The 21,797-nt window shown below is 35.2% G+C and overlaps 1 protein-coding gene across 1 annotated transcript in view; it reads left to right on the plus strand.

Annotated features, from left to right (window-relative positions):
- LOC141399023 (uncharacterized) overlaps positions 1-21,797 on the plus strand; it is a 167,533-nt gene that overhangs the window by 26,650 nt on the left and 119,086 nt on the right. Inside the window, exon 2 of the mRNA XM_073976984.1 lies at positions 20,274-20,307. The gene's annotated coding sequence lies outside the window, so the exon portion shown is untranslated. The remainder of the gene's footprint in view (positions 1-20,273; positions 20,308-21,797) is intronic.

Raw genomic sequence — 21,797 nt, forward strand, 5'->3', positions numbered from 1 at the left:
TCCCCGAGGGCAAATAGGTAAATCAACAATACATTATTTTATGTACAATTGCTTTCGTTTAGCTCTAAGATTTATTGTTTGTAAAGTTATTCAACTGGGTCACCGTGGTGCAATTGTTAGCACGTCCGCCCTGCACTCAGAAGGTCTGCGGTTCGAATCCCAGGCCAAGCAACATCACATTTTCAACGGTGGCAAAATTCCCCCTCAGTAATGCTGGCGACATTATTGAGTATTTAAGCCATGAAAAACTTCTCTACAAGTGGTGTCGTAAGACACACCGTTCGGACTCGGCAATAAAAGGTAGGTCCCATATCATTGAGCCAATATGAATCGGCGTGCACTCATTGATATGACCGAAGTCTCCACCTGGGATGTTTGTGGAACAATTAAAGTAAATCAACTTACCCCCTGTTTTTGTAAAAAAAAATTATTCTTCTCACACGAATTGTCAAATTTTGTAGATCGATTTACTCGCTTTGGCGCAAATGTAGAGCTCTGATTTTTAAAAGTGGAATTCTTAACTATATATGTAATTAGTCTACGAAAAATTAAATCCATATGCAATCTGGGGGCTGAGCTATGAATATCTAAATTATTACGAATATAGACGAACGAACAAAAATTAGTTATAACAAGTAAAAAAGTATCAGTCGACTTTACCGACAGAGATACATATACCCTTAGCCTGTGTGAATTGAAACGTCCATCTATTGACAATATTGAATCTACGGATTACGAATTTTGTAGCCTTGTTTGAAATTTGCCGACAAAAAATATATTTGTTTTTAAGCTCAAATGTGTTACGGAGGATGTATTTGAAGGAATGGAACGACATAGTCAATTTTGGAAGTGGATCTTATTTTGGGATTCATTCCTTTTGATAGATTTTGTGACCACCAGTCATTTCAGTTGGTCACCGTATAACTTAGAGATTTTGGGCCACGATGTCAGGAAGCATGGACTTGCCCACGAAAAACATAAAATCGCTTAAACAGGACCACAAAGAATAGCATCGGTATAATTTTCCAAAGTTTCTTCGAACAGATCCTAAACTGCAATTAAACAAAAATGTTGAACTTTGATGGGGAAGTACCCTAAAGAAGTTAGGGTCATTTTTGAAGTTAAACTATATTTGGACAAAATATTAGAAGATCCATGGACCAAATCGGTAACTCCCTTCAAGATTTATCGTGCGCATTATTTTTCCGAACATCTTTGAACTTTTGTGGGAGAGGTACCTGAATGAGTAAACAGATATGGCTCATCTTCGAACTACAGATAGCGGTTTTTACAATTTTGGCCATTTTGTCAGAAAGTATGGACTTTCCCCTGAAACAACTGGTATCGTCATAATGGGAGTAGCTAGTATAAGCAGTCAAAACAAAAATCAAAGCGATTGGAGAGCAGGTCTTAAACTGAACTTATTCGAAATTTTGTGTGGGAGGTACCCGAAGAAGTGGACCGATATAGTCCATATTGACACCTCATCTATGTCTGGTAGAAATTTTACGATGTGCAAAATATAGATCAAATCGGTTACTCCCTTCAAGAATTATCGTGCTCACAAATTTTCCGAAAATTTTTGAACTTTTGTGGGGGGAGGTACCTGAAGGAGTGGACCGATATGGCTCATCTTCAAACTTAAACTAATTTTGGACAAAATATTACGAACGCCAACTTGTGAGCTGATTCGACCTATCCGTTTGAGAGTGATCGTCCAATCCAGCCACTGCACATGGTACCATAGGGGGTTTACAGCTTTCCGGCTGTTTTCTCAGGAAGTATGGACTTGAACCTTAAAAAGCTGGTATTGTCGTAATGGGAGCAGCGAATACAAGCGGCTAAAACGAAAATAAGAGCGATTCGTGAGCAGGTCTTAAACTGAACATATCCAAAATTTTGTGTGGGAGATACCTGAAGGAGTGGACCGCTAGAGTCCATATTGGAACATCAGCTATGTCTGGTAGAAATTTCACGATGTGCATAGTATGGACTGATTCGCTTACTCCCTTCAAGAGCTATCCTGCGCACAAATTGTTCGAAAATTTTCGAACTTTTGTGGGGGAAGTACTCGAACATAAACTAAGTTTGGACAAAATATTACGAAAGCCAAGGGTCTAAAACCATTATTTCGATGAGGCACATTTTGCCCGTATGAAAGTGTATATACTCTCGTTAGCATAAATGCTGAGGGTATAAAAATTGTTAATTAATGTACACTATCACAATGAATTTTTTCCTTCCAACACTAATATCTCAGTCAATTTGTGTTCCGATCAAATTTTAGGTTTCCAGCTCTATCCGTTCCCCCAAATCCAAATTGTATCAAATTTAGTACCATTTAGTACTTTTTGTACACATAAGTACGAATTTCTAAAGCTATCTCCATAACTCTATCCTACACTTCAACAGTACTCATTATTCCAAATTTCAGGTTGCCAGCCCTATCCGTTCACCTAAATTGTGCCAAATTTAGTACTTTTCATAAACATTAGTACGAATTTCCAAAACCACTCAACATTTTTGAATTTTTCCATTCAATATATATAATTGGTACTAAATTTAGTAACTTTTAGCAGTTTTCGTACACTTATAGGTCGGATTTTCAAAAACCCTTCGGTACATATTTCTAACCCTCCATCATTCCATTCCAAATTTCAGAATCCTAGCTCTTTCCGTTTGCCTAATACAAAGGGTACCATATTTAAAGGTACCTTCTAGTTCGAATTTCCAACACATGGGTGACCAAGAAGAGAACAGACCAAAATGTGAATGCACAGCAAACCAATCGTACCGACATCGTAACGAAATCGAAACAAAATTCGGATCCGAAATCGTTACGATATCTTAACGAAAGTTGTATGATGTGGTTGACATAATTTCGAAACGAAATGTCGGAGCGTAATCGGATAGATTTCTATCAGAATTCGGAAGAAAATTCTTGGCAAATTAGGAAGGGGAATTTTTTTTCTTCCGGATTTTCGTACAGATTTCAGAATAATGTCGTATGAAAATCGGAGGTACCTTCCGATTCGTAAAGATTTCTGAACGATTTTGAAATAATGTCGTATGTATATCGAAGGAACAAAATTTTCTCTGACACCTTTTTTATTAATTGATCTTTGTTTTTTTGGAAGGCTGTAATTTCAAACGTTCTAATGATTTTCACTGTTGTTATTATTTCGTAGTTATAGTAGAACAATGTAAGCTTTGTGTACGAATATGTTGAGCCTATCATCACTAGCTTGAATTTTTATATGTTGCATTTATATTTAAAAATTGTATATGCGAATTTTATAACCAGCCATTTTGTTTTTCGACAACAAACTAAAATGAAACCAACCACCTTTTGTATATATCTAACAGAAGGACTTATATACGCAAGGTGGTTGTTGTGCGAAGTGAAATTTGTTTCCGAGATATCGAAAACATTGGTATATTCGAAGGGAAATTTATTTCCGACATTCTCTCCGAAATCTGAACGAATTTCCCGACGAAAAATCGTATAAAAATCGGAACGAAATCTGAACGATTTGCTTCCGAAATTGTTCAGATGTGTCGAACATCCGACATTTGGTGCAAGAATCTTCAAGTTTTAACACTTTTTACTCGAAAAGTGTTCCTTTACTTTATGTACATATACAATTGATATGAGAGCCGTTCACAACTTTTAATACTTTTGCCACTTTTACCATTTTTAAAAGTAAAGAAACAGACCTATTATCTCTCTTTCGGCTACCCATTTTTGAACGTTTTTCCACAACTTTTTTTAAAGTTTACGTTCTTTATATTTCTTTAAATTGCTTGTGAAATATAGTACTTTTTCTTTATTATTAATTTAATATATTTTTATATTTTTTGGTGTGTATGTTTGTTTAATGCTTTTTGGGGTTTTTATCTTACCTTTCCGGCTTTTTAATTTTTTATTCGTTTATTTTAACGAGGGACTATTGTAGGTCAATTTTAAATTTTACAGTATTTGTTTTCTGTTGGTAATCACGTCCTTTTTTTCCAATATTTTTAATGATTTTTTTAAATCCTTTTCGTTTTTTTATGTATCTACGGCTTTATTTGTTATTTTTGTTTTTGTTATTGTTAATATTTAAAAAACAAGTAAAAAAGTATCAGTCGGCTTTGCCGACAGAGATATACCCCAGCCTGTGCAAATTGAAATACTTTTTTCACAAAAAACTTATGTATTTAGGGGGTCGTATGAACCGACAAAAATGTTGATTAGGATTGAAGTTCAAAAATTTTGCGGAAAAGGTACTTAAAGGAATGAACCGACATAGACAATGGGGGTGCCATGGGGGTTTTAACACCCTTCGGGCTGTTTTCTCAAGAAGTATGGACTTGCCCCTGAAACAACTTTTACCATCGTAATTGAGGCACCGAATATAAGTTGCTTCAACAAAAATCAAAGTGATTCAATAGCAGGACTTAAAGTGAACTTATCCAAAATTTTGTGTGGGAGGTACGAGATGGAGTGGACAAATATAGTCCATATTCGAACCTGATCCATATCTGGTAGATATTATGAGAATGTGTAAAGTATGGACTAAATCGGTCACTCCCATCAAGAGTTATCGTGCGCACAATTTTACCGAATATTTTTGAACTTTTGTGGCGTAGGTACCTGAAGGAGTGGACCGATATGGCTTATCTACTAACTTAAAGTAAGTTTGGAAACAATATTACGAAGGCCAAATTTTGGCCGGAATCGGCATTTCCGTTCGAGAATTATCTTCCGCTTCCACCCATAAACATGGTGTCATAGGGTTTGTTTTTCAACTTCCAGGCTATTTTTTCAGGAAGTATGGGCTTGCCCCTGAGGAAACTTCTACCTTCGTATAGGGGACAGTGAATACAAGATGTTACAACAAAAACCAAGGCGATTCGAGAGCAGGTCCTAAACTGAACTTTTCCGAAATTTTGTGTGGGAGGTACTCGAAGGAGTTTACCGATTGAGTCCATATTGGAACCTCATCTAAGTCTGGTAGAAATTTCATAATGTGCAAAGTATGGACCAAATCGGTTACTCCCTTCAAGAGTTATCGTGCGCACAAATTTTCCGAACATTTTCGAACTTTTGTGGGGGAGGTACCGGAAGGAGTGGACCTATATAATCCAGCTTTGAACTTGAACTAAGTTTGGACAAAATATTACGAAAGCCAAATTTTGGACCGAAACGGCAGATCCGTTCGAGAGTTATCTTGCGCTCCAACCACTACACACGGTGTCATATGGTTTTTTGTAACTTTCAGGCCATTTTCTCAGGAAGTATAGACTTGCCCCTAATGAAACTTACAGCGTCGTATAGAGGACAGCGAATACAACTTGCGTAAACAAAAATCAAAGCGATTCGAGACCAGGTCCTAAACTTAACTTTTCCGAAATTTTGTGTGGGAGGTACCCGAAGGAGTGAACCGATTGAGTCCATATTGGAACCTCATCTAAGTTTGATAGAAATTACACGATGTGTAAAGTATGGACAAAATCGGTTATTCCCTACAAGAGTTATCGTGCTCACAAGTTTTGCGACAATTTTTGAACATTTGTGGGGGAGGTACCTGAAGGAGTGGACCTATATGGACCATCTTCGAACTTAAATCGGATCTGGACAAAATATTTCGATACCCAACATTTGAACCGAATCGATTGATCCGTTCGAGAGTTATCGTGCGCACCAGCCAGACAGACGGACAGACAGACAGACGGACGGACATTGCTAGATCTACTCAAAATTGTCTGAAACGGATATCGTACAAACATACTTGGGGTCTAAAACCATTATTTCGATGAGGCACATTTTTGGTCGTATCAAAGTGTAAATACCCTCTTTAGCCTAAAGGCTGAGGGTATAAAAATTATTTTTATTATTTTAATGCACAGTAATTCTCTTCATTGCTGAAGAAGAACTGGTTTTTATATCGTCACTATTAATCTTTGTATTTTGGTATTATATTTACTTTTTTATTTATTTCTATTTATCAAGGACTGATAGATAATGTTTTTTATTGATGACGTTTTTTCTATTTATTCTTGAGCTGATTACTTCAACTTCCTTGGGAATATTGTATATTCACAATACAACTGGTTAAATCTATATTAATAAAAGAGTAGAGTGACTGATTCACTGACTGACTGATTGATTCATCAACGCCCAGACGAAACGGCTGAAGCTAGAGTCATGAAATTTTGGGTGAGGGTCACTCTTGGTCCGAAGGTGACAGATAAGGCTTGGTTTTTGGAAATTCGAACTGGAAGGGTACTAAAAGTACTAAAAGGTACTAAATATGGTACCGTTTGTATTTGGCGAACCGGTAACGCTAGAAATTTGGAATGAAGGTCACTGATGGAGAGTTAGAAAGGTGTACCAAAGGGTTTTTAGAAATTCGAACTATAAGTGTACGAAAAGTACTAAAGTGTACTAAATTTGGTGCCAATTCGTACTTTGCGAACGGATAAAGGTTATAGGTTGAAATTTGGTGTGAGAATCAAGGTTAAAAGGTACGGTTGACATAAGGAGGTGGTTTAGGAAAAGTGTACACATGTGTACGAAAAGTACTAAATGGTACTAAATTTGGTACGAACGGATAGAGCTGGAATCCTGAAATTTTGAATTAAGGCTACTGTTGGAGAGTAGAATGGACGTAGTTTTGAAAATTCGTACTTATGGGTGCGAAAAGTACTAAATGGTACTAAATTTGGTACCCTTATGATTTGGGCGAACGGATAGATTTGGAATCCTGAAATTTTGAACTAAGGTTACTGTTGCAGAGTAAAATGGAAGTAGTTTTGAACATTCGTACTTATGGGTACGAAAAGTACTAAAGGGTACTAAATTTGGTACAATTTGGATAAAGGTTGAACGGATAGAGCTGGAATCCTGAAATTTTGAATTAAGGCTACTGTTGGAGAGTAGAATGGACGTAGTTTTGAAAATTCGTACTTATGGGTGCGAAAAGTACTAAATGGTACTAAATTTGGTACCCTTATGATTTGGGCGAACGGATAGAGTTGGAATCCTGAAATTTTGAACTAAGGTTACTGTTGGAGAGTAAAATGGAAGTAGTTTTGAACATTCGTACTTATGGGTACGAAAAGTACTAAAGGGTACTAAATTTGGTACAATTTGGATAAAGGTTGAACGGATAGAGCTGGAATCCTGAAATTTTTGAATTAAGGCTACAGTTGGAGGGTAGCATGGAAGTAGTTTTGAAAATTCGTACTTATGGTTACGAAAAGTACTAAATTGTACTACATTTGGTACAATTACGACGTGGGCGAACGGATGGAGCTGGAATCCTGAAATTTTGAACTAAGGCTACTGTTAGAGGGTAGAATGGACGTTGTTTTGAAAATTCGTACATATGGGTACGAAAAGTACTAAATGGTACTAAATTTGGTACACTTATGATTTGGGCGAACGGATAGAGTTGGAATCCTGAAATTTTGAACTAAGTTGGAGAGTAAAATGGAAGTAGTTTTGAACATTCGTACTTATGGGTACGAAAAGTACTAAAGGGTACTAAATTTGGTACAATTTGGATATAGGTTGAACGGATAGAGCTGGAATCCTGAAATGTTTGAATTAAGGCTACAGTTGGAGGGTAGCATGGAAGTAGTTTTGAAAATTCGTACTTATGGGTACGAAAAGTACTAAATTGTACTAAATTTGGTACAATTACGACGTGGGAGAACGGATGGAGGTGGAATCCTGAAATTTTGAACTAAGGCTACTGTTAGAGGGTAGAATGGACGTAGTTTTGAAAATTCGTACATATGGGCACGAAAAGTACTAAATGGTACTAAATTTGGTACACTTATGATTTGGGCGAACGGATAGAGTTGGAATCCTGAAATTTTGAACTAAGGCTACTGTTCGAGAGTAAAATGGAAGTAGTTTGAAAATTCGTACTTATGGGTACAAAAAGTACTAAATTTGGTACAATTTGGATATAGGTTGTACGGATACAGCTGGAATCCTAAAATTTTTGAATTAAAGCTACAGTTGGAGGGTAGCATGGGAGTAGTTTTGAAAATTCGTACTTATGGGTACGAAAAGTAATAAATGATACTAAAATTGGTGCAATTATGATTCAGGCGAACGGATAGAGTTGGAATCCTGATGTTAGAGAGTAGAAAGGAAGTAGTTTTGAAAATTCGTACATATGGGTACGAAAAGTACTAAAGGGTACAAAATTTGGTACAATTTGGATATAGGCTGAACGGATATAGTTGGAATCCTGAAATTTGAATTAAGGCTGCTGTTAGAGAGTAGAATGGAAGCAGTTTTGAAAATTCGTACTTATGTGTACGACAAGTACTACAATTTGGATTTAGGCTGAGCGGATAGAGCTGGAATCCTGAAATTTTGAATTAAGGCTGCAGTTGGAGGGTTAAATTGAAGTAGTTTTGAAAATTCGTACTCATGGGTATGAAAAGTACTAAATGGTACTAAATTTGGTACAATTACGATTTGGGCGAACGGATAGAGCTGGAATCCTGAAATTTTGAACTAAGGTTACTGTTGGTGAGTAGAATGGAAGTAGTTTTGAAAATTCGTACTTATGGGTACGCAATGTACTAAATGATACTAAATTTAGTACAATTATGATTTAAGCGAACGGATAGTGCTGGAATCCTGAAATTTTGGATTAAAGATATAGTTGGAGGGTAGAATGGAAGTAGTTTTTAAAATTCGTTCTTATGGGTACGAAAAGTACTAAATTTGGTACAATTACGATTTGGGCGAACGGATGGAGCTGGAATCCTGAAATTTTGACCTAGGCTACTGTTGGAGAGTAGAACGAAAGTAGTTTTGAAAATTCGTACTTATGGGTACGAAAATTACTATATGGTACTGCATTTGGTACAATTACGATTTGGGCGAATAGATAGAGCTGGAATCCTAAAATTTTGAAATAAGGCTACTGTTGGAGAGTAGCATGAAAGTAGTACTTATGGATACGAAAAGTACTAAATGATACTAAATTTGGAACAATTACGATTTAGGCGAACGGATAGAGCTGGAATCCTGAAATTTGAATTAAGGCTGCTATTAGAGAGTGGAACGGAAGTAGTTTTGAAAATTCGTATTTATGGGTACGAAAAGTACTAAATGATACTAAGTTTGGTACAATTACGATTTGGGCGAACGGATGGAGCTGGAATCCTGAAATTTTGAACTAAGGCTATTCTTGGAGAGTAGAACGAAAGTAGTTTTGAATATTCGTACTTATGGGTACGAAAAGTACTAAATGATACTAAATTTGGAACAATTACGATTTAGGCGAACGGATAGAGCTGGAATCCTGAAATTTGAATTAAGGCTGATGTTAGAGAATAGAATGGAAATAGTTTTGAAAATTCGTACTTATGGGTACGAAAAGTACTAAGTGGTACTAAATTTGGTACAATTACGATTTGGGTGAACAGATAGAGTTGGAATCTCGAAATTTGAAGTTGAGACTACTGGTGGAGTGTAGGATTGAGGAAGTTTTGGAAATTCGTACTTATGTGTACGAACAGTACTAAGTGGTAGTAAATTTAGTACAATTTGTATTTGGGTGAACGGATAGAGCTTGATTCCTCAAATTTAGACTGAGTGTCGCTGATGAAGTGACCAAAGTACTAAATGGTACAAAATTTGGTTCGATGGTGATTTGAGTGAACGAATCCTGAATTCGTAATTGAGATTATTGTTGAAGTATAGAATTGAGGTACTCTTGGAAATTTTTACTTATGTGTACGAACAGTGCTAAATGGTACTATATATAGTACAAATTGGATTTGGGTGAACGGATAGAGCTGGAATCCTCAAATTCGGAATTGACATTACTGTTGCAGTGTAGAACTAACGAGTTTTGGAAATTCGTACTTAGAGTACAAAAAGTACTAAATGGTACTAAATTTTGTACAATGGGGATTTGGGTGAATGGATAAAACTGGAATCCTGAAATGTGGAATTGAGATTTTTGTTGGAGTGTAGGATTGTGGTTGTTTTGGAAATTCGTACTTATGAGAACGAAAAGTATTACATTTCGTACAATTGGGATTTGGAATCTGGAATCCTGAAATTTGGAATTGAGATTATTGTTGAAGAGTAGGATTGAGGTAGTTTTGGAAATTCGTACTTATGGGTACGAAGAGTACTTAATGGCACTCAATTTGTTGTTGGGTGTAGAGACAGTGCTGAAATCTGTATTCTTTGGATTTAGGGTGAGTATTGGTGTGCAAAGTTGGTATCGCTGTTAATATGTAAGGGTGAGATACTGCTGATCTTTTTCAAATCGAACTAAAGAGGATTCGAACAGTACCAAAATAACAATAAATATTGATTAAAATTGGTATTAGTGCAATAAAATTTTCAGTGTTCGCCATTTTCATATTTTATACTGTTTATTTGTTTTTTATATCCTTTCCGCATTCGAAGTAGCGGGCACTTTGCTAGTGATTTAATAAAAACCGTAAACATACCACAGAAGAAGAACCACAAGTCAATGTTGAATCATTTATTTCACTTGCTAAATTTGGTCCAAGGTTTGCTCCACTCTTTTTACTAACATTGAAATTATTACGAATTGCAAATATAATTTGCCTTCACATAAATATCTTCAAATAGCGCACCACAATTTACTATTTTGCCAGAGGCATATGTTTCATTTATTTAAAAAAACAACTGTCCAAAATAATTATTGAAATTCCTATTAAATTAATGATAGCCAATTCATATACATCACAAAGCATCCATGCAAGCCATACATCATAAAAAAGTGACTTGAAAACAAATGGCAAAAAAATAAAACAAAAACTTTTAAACGAAAATGAAACTGATTGGAAAACGTATTTTAACGCAATGCTTACAATGGTAATTGTATTGGTAACAACTGAAGCTGTAAATAAATTAAACGCATATCTTCCAGCTGTCATCTTTGTCGGCCGGGTTCATTCTGCAAAATTGCGTTCCAAAATTGATTTATTTTTTTTGCGTTTTGCCTTAGATTTATAATAGTTTCATGTTATGTATTGCCGTATGTTATATTTGATTTCGTAATATTGTTTGTTTGTTGGCAAAAAAATAATACTTATTTTCCTTAATGATGAAAAACTAATCTTCAACACTAAGCTATGTTACGCACAGAGTAATATTTCAGTTGCTTTTTATGTTAGTAAAAATCGTAATGGAGTAAAATTCATTAGAGTTAGTGAAGGGAGATTTGTTTGCACCTGTTTGAGGGGAAACTATAGTTCATTATAAAATGTTAATAAAATTTCTTTATATGTTTAAGGATTCGTCTGTCAATCTGGCTGATACGGATATTTATTGCAAGTGAAATTCATAAATCTAGAGAAAAACACATGTCGAAACGAGACCAACCATCAAAAATCCCTTTAGGAAGGGAGTAATGTTGTTCTCCACCCTAGCTTATAATACCTTGTCTATATTTTCTCAACATAAAGCTATGTTTGCAGGATCATCATTATGTTTTGGTAATAATAGAACAATTAAGGAATTAAATAATTGAAACAAAATGATGGCGATGAAAATTAATGAGCGGTTGGATTTTACGAAAGCCTGCTTCAAATGTCACATAAATATCCAATTAATACATTCCATGCATCGAGATATTTTATCTAATTTCTGATCCAGATATCTCTGAAAAAAAACCAAAAGTATGCAAAAAGAAAATGCAAATTCTTCCAAGAAAAGCTCTGGTACTTTTCACGAGACCTTCAGTTTTGTTAACTTGATTGACTCTTGCGATAAATATAAAAAAAATGATGAATCGGAGCGATTCGAGACGCTTTTGTGATACTTAATGTCAAAAATGTTTAAAAACTTAATTTACATGTGTATATTTATTCACTTATATAGGTTTATGTTTTCCAGCTATAAAATGTCACATACAAATTGTGTCATCCAAAAACACATCTACCTTAATAAAACCAATATCATAAACAAAATCCATATACATTAATTAAATATTATAGTTATATGTTCATTACCCCCAATCTGAACCAATAAATAACATTTAATTGAATTTTAAAACAAAGATGTCAATAAAAAAGATATTTATTGCCCCTAATTTATGCTTACAACTTTTTTCAGTTTAATCTAATATCGATATTGAATAAATACTAAACACTCAAATATAATAATAATTCCCTAATTTAATCTACTTCTTTTGTTTTTTGACATTTTTGGGTTAAACCCTATTTGCGACGGCGCGAAATTAATCCATCTTCCCAAATTTATTAAAAGAGGATGGGTAAAAATATAAGTTTACACATCTTCTGAGAAAAAAAACAATGGAAACCTCATGGAAGTCAAACGGTACCAAGTTTCAAGAAAATTGAAGGACAGGTTTTTTTCTTAGGCCTTTGCAGAGAAGTTGTCAGGACCATATTTATCACAAGAATAAAATTATCCATCCTTCATTTATTACAAATAAAACATGTTGCATGTTTTTAAGCTTTCGCACCATTTCGAGAGGTATAAACATTCCCGAGAATAAAATTATGCCCTTGTAGTAAGAACAACAAGGACTACATGTGGAAAGATGTCTAAATTATCTTATGGACCAGAAATTCTTCGTATGGATGAACATTAGAAGATCATTACATCTTCTTATAGAAGACCTGCGCTTAAATTGAACATAAGCTCAAACAATTTTGAATTTTTGTACGGCAGGTGGCAGAAGAAATGGCTCCAAATCTTTAACTTATATCTCCAACAGCGAATAAATTTCATTTCCATTATTTATAAAAAAAAACTTCATTTACTGTTGGTCATTATTATCCGGACCGCAAAGGTTGAAGTAATGTATGGGGTATATAAGCAAGAATGAACCGATGAAGTCTTTTTCGGAAAATCGGTTACTTACACTGTGCAACATTTTTAAGGTAATCTTGTGCAAACAATTTGAACTGAGGATCTTTTGAAAGTGCAGACCCAAACCACAAAAACCCTAGTTAGGTTTTGTTGTGTCAGATCCAGCTTGAATTTTATGGCCCCATCTAAACATGGTTAAATATTGACTTTTTAAAGCAATTTTGGGCTATATCTCTGAAAACTAATTGAACCTTCATCTGACCTCTGAAGCAAATTTGTAGATAATGGCAAGAATAAAATATTTGGAGAAATAATGAACTCGAAAAGCTAAATTTATTGACTCAAATTTTATAAAATATCGAAAATTTCCAAAAGCGTTAATTTGTTCTTAATGTTTCCTTTTGGAAAAATATTTGCTGGAATGTAATACACAACTCTTCAGAACATGCTATTGTTGTAAACTGACTCTATCATGTTGTTTTCAGTATTTTTTTCAACGACGATTTAACAAATATGTCAATAATGTGGTGAAATCCGAAATGCGAGAATAAACTGTTGGTGTGAACTGTGTTGAAATACGCGTTGTAAAAGATATGATGCATAATACCGCTGAAACAACATGAAGAAAGCATTTTAGAGTTTCAGAATGTTGTGAAGAATTGCTGAGAACTTTATATGGAAGATTTTCGTAAAAGGTTGCTTGGTTCAACTCCCAGTAGCTTAGCTAATATTGACCAGAATTTCAGCAATTATGTAAAATTTCCTATATGTTATCGATTTTGATGCCCTAGATGATTTTTTTATTACATCATCTGTTCAAAAGATAAGTTCTACTAGTTTAGAGCTACAATATTGCCAAAAACAGCAAGGCAAAATTCCTATTCGTTTCTGAGATAAAGGCCTGATAAATGGAAAAAAGTGTATATTTAGCCCGGTTTAGATGAGGCCATAAAATTCGAACTGGATCTGACAGGACAAAACCCTACTAGGGTTTACGTAGTCTAAATATGTACTTTCAAAAAATGCATGCTAGAAGTTGTTTGTATTTTCAGTGTTGCATAGTGTAATCGTAGGGATTTGGGAGAACATTTAAAAATAAATAAAAGAAGTAAAAAAGTATCAGTTGGCTTTTCCGACAGAGATATATCCTCAGCCTTTGTTAATTGAAAATTTCATCTACGGACATATCTTATGTATTTAGGATCCTTTCAGAATTTTGTAGCCCTTTTTGGACATTTGAACTTGCCGACAAAACATGTTGATTAGTATTAAAGATCAAAAGTGTTGCGAAGGAGGTACTTAAAGGAATGGGCCAACATAGTCCATTATGGAAGTGGATCTTATTTTTAGAGCAATATTTTTTCGATAGATATCGCGCCCACTAGTCATTTCAGTCAGTCATCGTATAAATTTTGGACCAGTACGCCAGGAAACAACAAGACAAGTGCACGGGAAACATAATATCGCTCTAAACAGGTCCACAACGAAGAAGACGATCGATATGGGCCATTTTAGAAGTTAACCTAAATTTGAACAAAATATTAGGAGATCCAAAGTTTGAACCAAATTGGTTGTGCCGTTCAAGAGATATCGTGCATGCGATTTTAGTGACATTTTTTTTAATATTGGGGGGGAAGTAACGGAAGTTGTGGACTGGTATTGCCCATCTTCGAACTGAAATTAAATTTGGACAAAATCGGTTTCTAAGTTCTCCAGCCACTACATACACTCCGGTTCATCTGAATAGAACCAACCAATATTTGCCTACAAATAACGTTATATCTGACGATAGGAGAGGAATTGTAAAATCCATTTGTGCGGACATGTAGAGTATATAGTAGCCTATATTTTCAATGCCTAACATGTTTCACATATGCGTTATAGCGGTTCTTTTTACTCGCTTTATGAAAAAATGTCAAAATACTAGTATGTTTTAATGGTTCACCAGGATAGAACCACCCAAAGAATTTACACAAATCCTTTGTCTGATGTGCTAAATTTTAACAAAAAATTATTTATAATTAAAAATGAAGACCGTGAGAGTTGATTGTCAACAAATATTATGCAAAAAAATTGTATTAGGGTCTTGGAATTTGAGGAAAATCGATGCATAGAGCTCCAAAAATATTCGTATGAAGAAATCGGTAGAAACAATTTATAAAGTCAACATTTTATAATGAATTAAATTCAGAGTTTTTTAGACCTTAATAAAATTAAAAAAAAAAATACATTTGATAGGTTTATGAGTCCGAAACAGAGGAAATATGGTCAAGATAACTCAAATTTCTACCCTTCTAATCCAAAAATTGATATTTTATCACAGGGAAGTTAATACAAATCGATGGGTTCCACCCAATTTTGTTGATTGTGGACATCTACAGGTCCAAGAAATAAAGAAAATCCCACCGCCGAACGCTCCACGTCACCATAAGTCCTTGGAATTTCAAAAAGTTCTGAGACATTTGATGTGAAGAAACAACTTAGCGAGAAGGGAAGGCAGACGTTAATCTTTTCGAAAGGAAAGGGTTCAATGTTGATGGTAATGGTGTTCACACATGTTTTAAACATGGTATAAGTACCGAAAAAAATATTTGTGATCCGTTATTATACAATAAAGAGAGCCTATGTTCCTGTGCTTTTCATATCATTCGATATCTTCTAAATCAAAGCCCTTGATGTTCACATGAAGCGTTCGGTAGTGGAATTTTCTTTATTTTTTGGGCGTGTAGATGTCCACAGCCAACGAAACTGGGTAGATCCCATCGATTTGCAATCACTTTCCTGACATAAAATATGAATTTTTGGATTGGAAAGGTAGAAATTTGAGTAATCTTTACCATATTTCCTCTGTTTCGAACTCATAAACCTATCAAGTGTGACTTTTTGTAATTTTGTTGTAATCTAAAAATTTTGAATATAATTCATTATAAAATTTTGACGTTATAAATTGTTTCTACCGATTTCTTCATAAGAATATTTTTTGGAGCTCTAAGCATCGATTTTCATCAAATTCCAAGACCCTAATACACATTTTTGCACAATATTTGTTGCCAATCAACACTCACGGCCTTTTTTTATAATTATTAATAGTTTTTTGTTAAAGTTTACCACATCTGACCAAGGATTTGTGTAAATTCCTAGGGTGGTTCTATCCTGGTGAACCATTAAAACATGCTAGTATTTTGACATTTTTTCATAAAGCGAGTAAAAAGTACCGTTATAACGCATATGTGAAACTGTTAGGTATTGAAAATATCGGCTACTATATACTCGACATGTCCACAAAAATATATTCAACAATTCCTCTCCTATCGTCAGATATAATGGTATTTGTAGGCAAATATTGATTGGTTCTATTCATATGAACCGGAGTGTATGGTGCCATATGGCTGTTTTCTCAAGAAGTATTGACTTGCCACTGAAATAAAATGTTACCGTCGTAATTGAGGCAGCGAAAGCAAGTTCAACAAAAATCAAAGTGATTTGAGAGCAGGTCTTAAAGTGAACTCATCCGAAATTTTGTGTGCGAAAAACCTGAAGGAGTGGACAAATATAGTCCATATTCAAACCTGATCTATATCTGGAGGATATATTAGGATGTGTAAAGTATGGATCAAATCGGTCACTCCGTTCAAAAGTTATCGTGCGCAAATTTTTTCCGAACATTTTTGAACTTTTGCGGGGGAGGTACCTGAAGGAGTGGACCGATATGGCTTATTTCCGAAGTTAAACTATGTTTGGACAAATTAATACAAAGACCAAAATCTCACTCCAGCGGGTTCTTACGTGCTGGATTGACCCACAACCATAGTGTTTTGGCAAGCATCATACCTAACCTTCTACGTAGGTTTCAGCTGTTACAACATCAAAATAACTCTCGACTGGATCAGCCGATACGGTCCAAAATTTGGCCTTAGTAATACTTTGTTCAAATTTAGTTTAACTTCGGTCTTCTCCTTAGGGTACCTCCCCCACAAAAGTGCAGTTTAGGACATTTTTACCGAAGCTACTCTTTATGGTCCTGTTTACAGATATATTATGTTTTTCGCGGATAAGTACATGCATTCTGTCGTATTAGTCCAAAAGCTCTAAGTTATACGGTGATCAACTGAAATGAGTGTTGCAGCGATATCTACCGAAAAGAAATGAGCCCTGAAAATAAGATCCACTTCCAAAATGGTATATCTTTCTCAATAATATTGAGATTTAAATCAAATCAATATTCTTGTCGGCAAGTTCATACGTTCAAAAAAGGCCACAAAATTCACAAAAAACTCCACCATATGGAGGGTATAATTAAATTTGTCATTCCGTTTGTAACACATCGAAATATTCGTCGGAGACCCTATAAAGTATATATATATTATTGATCAGCATAAAATTCTATGTCGATTTGACCATGTCCGTCTGTCTGTCTGTTGAAATCAAAAGATAGAGAGTCAAAATTTGGTACAGAAGTTTTTATTTCTTGCAGGATGGTTGGTATTGAAAATGGGATATATCGGTCCACGTTTTGATATAGCCCCCATAGACCGGTACCTCCCGATTTTCGGTATTTTCAAGGTTTTAGCTTCATTATCCTACCAAAATGGCTGAAATTTGGTACGTAGTCTTTTTTAGGGGTATACAATTTTCCCCCAGAATTTTGTCGGTATCGGTCCACACCTTCATATAGCCCCCATAGAACGGTACTTCGATTTTCGGTATTTTGAAGGTTTTAGCTTCATTATCACACCGAAATGGCTGGCTTTGGTACTTAGTCTACGTTTGTGGTATAAAACTTTCCCCCAGAACTTTTTCGGTATCGGTCCATGCCTTCATATAGCCCCCATAGAACGGTACCTCCCGATTTTCGGTATTTTGAACGATGTGGCCTCAATATTCCACCGAAATGGCTGAAATTTGGTATTTAGACTTCGTTGGGGGTACTCAAACTTCCCCTTTAAATTTGTCGGTATAGGTCCCCGCCTTCATATAGCCCCCATGGAAAGGTATTTTGAAGCTTGTGTCTTCAAAGTGATATAAACCTGTTCGCCAGAAATATGTCTGTACAGGTCCACGCTTTCATATTGCCCCATTTCTGACTAAAATTCGTCGGTGTAGGTCCACGTTTCGATATAGCCCCCATAGAACGATACCTCCGGATTTTCGTAATACTGAAGATTGTGACGTCAATATCCAAACGAAATGGCTGAAATTCGTTATTTCGTCTTCCAAGAGTTATAAAATATTCTAGAATAGTACTATCAGTACTGGTACACGTCTTCCTATATCCCCAAAGAAGCTTACTTCTTGATTTTCGGTATTTTTTTAGTTTTAGCATCATTCTCTTACCGAAATATAGGATATTTGGTATTTAGTCTTTTTGAGCCTAAAAACTTTTCGTCAGAAATTTGTCGGTATAGATCGACGTTTTGAAATAGCCTCCATAGAATGGTGCCTCACATTTTTTTACCGAAATTGCTGAAATTTAGTATTAAGTCTTCTTCATACACGAAAGGAAACTAATTATTTCATTTTACTTCAATACAACTTGTGGTGGAGGGTATAACAAGTTCGTCCCGGCCGAACTTAACGCCGTTCTTACTTGTTTTTATCTAGGTTGTAAGACCGCTTTTCGATCTGTCCATAGATGAAAGTTTCAGGTTACGCAGGCTGAGGGTATATTTCTGCCGACTGATACGCATTTTACTTGCTTTTTTTTTGCATGCTAATTTTTTCAAGTCACTGTAATCAACCCAATATATGGTCGTTCGTCAAACCGAACGGAGTACGTTTATTCTAAAAACTGTCAAACTTTCCAAAGGAAATATCAAATAGCGCCTGGCAACTCGTAGTGTTGCCTAGGCCAGAAATTTAACTAGTAGTCCTCGTATTAGAAGTTGGTTTTGGCTCGAAATAATGGTCGTAGACCAAAACTTATATATCAAACTAAATGTCTCTTCGAGCTATGTCGATATGATTATATCCCAGCAAAAAAGTCCTCCCAAAATCATGGGTTTTGTAAGGGATTTTTGGCAGCCGTAACTAATCACAAACGCCCTTCTTACTTTTATTTTACTTTATTTTATTACGCTGTCTGCCCGAATTGAACCCACGAACCCTCTGATTTCTAGCCAAAGACACTACACACTGTGCCACGCACACGAATATTAAGGGTTGCTTAAGAACTTAAATATGCAGTGCACATGTGCACCACGAACTGTTATTTTTTAATTAACAAAAACTCGCGTGCCGACGGTGAGCGTTGTTGTTTTTATCTAGGTTGTAAGACCGCTTTTCGATCTGTCCATAGATGAAAGTTTCAGGTTACGCAGGCTGAGGGTATATTTCTGCCGACTGATACGCATTTTACTTGCTTTTTTTTGCATGCTAATTTTTTCAAGTCACTGTAATCAACCCAATATATGGTCGTTCGTCAAACCGAACGGAGTACGTTTATTCTAAAAACTGTCAAACTTTCCAAAGGAAATATCAAATAGCGCCTGGCAACTCGTAGTGTTGCCTAGGCCAGAAATTTAACTAGTAGTCCTCGTATTAGAAGTTGGTTTTGGCTCGAAATAATGGTCGTAGACCAAAACTTATATACCAAACTAAATGTCTCTTCGAGCTATGTCGATATGACTATATCCCAGCAAAAAAGTCCTCCCAAAATCATGGGTTTTGTAAGGGATTTTTGGCAGCCGTAACTAATCACAAACGCCCTTCTTACTTTTATTTTACTTTATTTTATTACGCTGTCTGCCCAAATTGAACCCACGAACCCTCTGATTTCTAGCCAAAGACACTACACACTGTGCCACGCACACGAATATTAAGGGTTGCTTAAGAACTTAAATGTGCAGTGCACATGTGCACCACGAACTGTTATTTTTTAATTAACAAAAACTCGCGTGCCGACGGTGAGCGTTGAACACACAACCCTAGGATTTATAGTCGGACACACACACTGTACCACCGTCCTCATTACTTAGTAAGGAGTAAAGTAAGTAGGTTTGCCTTGTAAATTTTTTAAGAAGTAACCCATTACTTTTCAGATTACTTGTAATGCGAAAAGAAGCTTGTTTACATTACTTTGTAATGGGTTACGTAATGACTAACGGATCCGAATTTTTGCTGGGTATACATATCCGTTCATCTGTCCGTCCGCCCGTTCCACGAAAATAGATTTCTGAACCATTGTGCGCCATATGAACTAAGAAATGTGCCGGACATATAACAGCATCACTAAAGAGACATGCGAACACAAGCTTCAGATCAAAAATATTTAATTATACGTCGAATTAAACCTGTGGCACAAAAATCAAATTTTGGGCCCCCAAATTTAAATAAATTTAAGTTTAACCAGAGGAAAATCGACACAAATATGATAGAATATAAGTAAGAATATAATGAAAAGTATACTAATTTTTTTATATTTTTTTATTTTTTACAGTAATTATACACATATTAATGTAGTGGATAATCAAGTAAGTATTTCATAAACATATGTAGTCATATTGACAAATTGATCTCTTAGTCATAACCGATGTTTCACAATTCTATATAAAAAGAAGTACTACTACAAAAAAAAACTCAATTTTTATTCCCCATTTGTAACAAAAATATACCTACCTTTGTTGTTAATAAATAAACCCTGGCCATCCGTTAACTACTGAATTACAATTTATCTTGTCGTTCAAAACACCCAATTAATTTTTTAAGTTAATTTAATTTCATTTATTCGAAATATCAGTTCATCTAAATTATCCATTTCAAAAAATGTATCCCGAAATAATATCAATGAAATACCGCTTCAAACAAACGTGAAATTAAATATCCCATTTGTAACATAGTTTCGATCTTAACCATTAATTGGGACATACCACACATACATATATGTATGTGCCTACATGTGTGTCCCATTTGAAGGCTTAACAGTAAACCCAAAGGCGGCAATGTGTTTTTGTAGGTGCAAAAATCATGTTATTTCCTGCTTTATTAAAACATAGTATTTTTCGCTTATCTAATAATAGCCGCAAAGACAACTTTCAGTTTGGCAACATGGTTATGTTGGAGGGGCCAACAACCAATAACACCAACATCACCACAAAGAAGTTAGGCTAATAATACCTCCTGCTAGATTTAACCAGTTTTCTAGTCATTTTACATTTTCAAAATAATTATTAATGTTTATGGAAAGATAAGCTCTTAAATACATATTCAGAAATGGAGCATACAAGCAGCATACAAAGATACATATGTAAATGTAAAGTAATATTAAAATAATTAGATTGCCAAGGAAACGAAAGACTTAGGCGACAAACGTCATTGAATTGAAATTAATAGGGGTGGGAAATGCAAGGAAACTAACTTCAGATGAAACGTTTTTGATAAATTAGCGGGTGTGGTCAGGCGTAGATGATTTGAAATTAAAAATGATGGGAAATTCAAAGCGAATTTCAGGTGAAAATTAAAAAAAAAAAACAAGTAAAAAAGTATCAGTCGGCTTTGCCGACAGAGATATACCCTCAGCCTGTGTATATTGAAACAATTTTTTTCCAATAAACGCATGTATTTAGGGAGTTTTAAAAATTTTGGGCGTTTGAACTGACAAAAATGTTGATTAGGATTTAATATCAAAAGTTTTGCGGAGGAGATACTAAAAAGAATGGATCTCCATCCACTACATATGGTACCATAGGGGTTTTTTAGACCTTCAGGGATGTTTGCTCAAGAAGTATGAACTTGCCCCTGAAACAACTTTTACCATCGCAATTGAGGCAGCAATGCATGTTGCTTCAACAAAAATCAAAGTGATTCGAAAGCAGGTCTTAAAGTGAACATGTATCCGAAATTTTGAGTGGGAGGTACCGGATGGAGTGGACAAATATAGTCCATATTTGAACCTGATCTATATCTGGTAGATATATTAGGATGTGTAAAGTATGGACCAATTCGGCCACTCTCTTCAAGAGTT

Source organism: Musca autumnalis, unplaced genomic scaffold, assembly GCF_047663935.1.
Source record: "Musca autumnalis isolate F117 unplaced genomic scaffold, ASM4766393v1 scaffold_3, whole genome shotgun sequence".
In the NCBI taxonomy this organism is placed as follows: Eukaryota; Metazoa; Arthropoda; class Insecta; order Diptera; family Muscidae; genus Musca; species Musca autumnalis.